Consider the following 2,675-nt stretch of genomic DNA (forward strand, 5'->3'; position numbering starts at 1 on the left):
TACAGTGTTTAAATAAATTGTGTTTTGTTTAACATCTGTCAACTATTTCATTAATGTATCTCTGAATAAATGTCAACACAAAGGCAGCACAGACCTCTAGGGAAGAGAATTCCCACTCCAAATGCCCTTTTCAAATTTCTTCTCATCTACCTGATGGAATCAGAAAGTCACACAACGCAGAAACAGATTATTTGCCCCCACTGACTTGATATGTAATCTGATCTATTCCCATTTGCCAATATTTGGTCCATATCCCCCTCAACTTTTCCTATTCTTGTACCAATCCAGATACTTTTTTAGCTGTGTAATTGCACACACCTTCACCACTTCTGACAGCACTTTCTGATCACACACCTCTCTCTGCGTGAAAATGTTGCCCGAAGTTTCCTTCTAAGTCGCTCCCCTCTCACCTTCAACATCAGCACTTTACTTTTGGCCTCCCCTCTCCTGGGAAACCGACCTTGGCTATTCAGGCTATTCATGCCCCTCATGATCTTATAAACATCTGTCATGTCACCCCTCAGCCTCCACACTCCGGGGAAAACACTTCAAATTGTTCAGCCTCTCCCTACAGTTCAGACCCTCCTGTCCTTGAACATCCTTGTAAATCTGTTTTTTTCTGCACCTCTCAAGGTTAACAACATCTTTCCTTTAGCAGAGCCAACCGATGTGTGCGCAGTATTCTTAAAGTGGCCTCATCAATGTCCTGTACAGAAGCAACATGCCATCCCAACCCCTATACCCAATGCTCTGACTGATTAGGGCAACCATGACAAATGTGAGACATTTTTCCATCCCCATCCCTGTCTGCTTTCCGGAGAGACCACTCTCTCTGTGACTCCCTTGTTTGCTCCACACTGCCCTCCAACCCCACAACACCCAGCACCTTCCCCTTAAACAGCAGGAAATGCTACACTTGCCCCCACACCTCCTCCCTCACCCCTATCCGAGGCCCCAGGATGACTTTCCATACTAAGCAGAGGTTCACCTGCACATGTGCCAATGTGGTATACTGCATCCACTGTACCCGGTGTGGCTTCCTCTACATTGGGGAAACCAAGCGGAGGCTTGGGGACCGCTTTGCAGAACACCTCCAATCGGTTTGCAACAAACAACTGCACCTCCCACTCGCGAACCATTTCCACTCCCCCTCCCATTCTTTAGATGACATGTCCATCATGGGCCTCCTGCAGTGCCACAATGATGCCACCCGAAGATTGCAGGAACAGCAACGCATATTCCGCTTGGGAACCCTGCAGCGCAATGGTATCAATGTGGACTTGACCAGCTTCAAAATCTCCTCTTCCCCCACCGCATCCCAAAACCAGCCCAGTTCGTCCCCTCCCCACACTGCACCACACAACCAGCCCAGCTCTTCCCCTCCACCCACTGCATCCCAAAACCAGTCCAACCTGTCTCTGCCTCCCTAACCTGTTCTTCCTCTCACCCATCCCTTCCTCCCACCCCAAGCCGCACCCCCATCTCCTACCTACTAACCTCATCCCACCTCCTTGACCTGTCCGTCTTCCCTGGACTGACCTATCCCCTCCCTACCTCCACACCTATACTCTCCTCTCCACCTATCTTCTTTACTCTCCATCTTTGGTCCGCCTCCCCCCTCTCCCTATTTATTCCAGAACCCTCACCCCATCCCCCTCTCTGATGAAGGGTCTAGGCCCGAAACGTCAGCTATTGTGCTCCTGAGATGCTGCTGGGCCTGCTGTGGTCGTCCAGCCTCACATTTTATTATCTTGGATTCTCCAGCATCTGCAGTTCCCACTATCACTGTCCTTCCCTACCCTGTCTCACATGCTACTCCACCTTCAAGGAACTATGTGTGTGCACTAAAGGTCTCTTTATTCAGTAACAGTCCCCAGGGCTGTCTAAGTCCTGCCCAGCATCACCTTACCAAATGCAAAGCCTCTCATTTATCTAAATTAAACTCCATCCGCCATTCCTTGGCCCATTGGCCCATTTGATCAATGTCCCATTGCACTCTGAGATAATCTTCACCACTGTCCACTGCATCACATTTTAATATCATCTGTAAACTTACTAACCATGCCTCTGATATTCACACCCAAACCCTTTATATTAATGATGGACAGCAGTGAACTCAGCACTGATACTTGCAGCACGCCGCTGGTCACTGGTCTCCAGTCTGTAAAACAATCCTCTGCCTTCAAGCCAATTTTGAATTCAATTGGCTATCTCCCCCCGGATCCCATGTGATTACCCATTACTAATCTGTCTACCATTCGGAACGTTACCGAACACCTTCCTGAAGCCCATATAGAAAATGTCTGCCACACTGCCTTCATCAAACTTCTTTATCACCTCTTCAAAATAATCAAGTTAGTGAGACACGATTTTCACTGCGCAAAGCAATGTTTACTATCCCGAATCAATACTTGCCTTTCCAAATGCATGTAAATCCTATCCCTCAGAATCCCCTCCAACAACTTACCCAGCTCTCATGTCAGCCTCACTGGTCTATGGTTCACTGGCTTGGCTGATCATTGTTTCCTTTTCGAGTCCCACTCCTCCACTGGTCACAGCAAATTTTAAATGCAACCAGGTTGGTGATGTGGCCGATGATATAGGGCTCAGACTGTGTCAGCATCAGTGTAAGGAGCAAGTCAGGCAGTTTACTTTGATCTGCGAAAACAACATGT

The sequence above is a fragment of the Stegostoma tigrinum genome, chromosome 8 (genome assembly GCF_030684315.1).
Source record: "Stegostoma tigrinum isolate sSteTig4 chromosome 8, sSteTig4.hap1, whole genome shotgun sequence".
Classification (NCBI taxonomy): domain Eukaryota; kingdom Metazoa; phylum Chordata; class Chondrichthyes; order Orectolobiformes; family Stegostomatidae; genus Stegostoma; species Stegostoma tigrinum.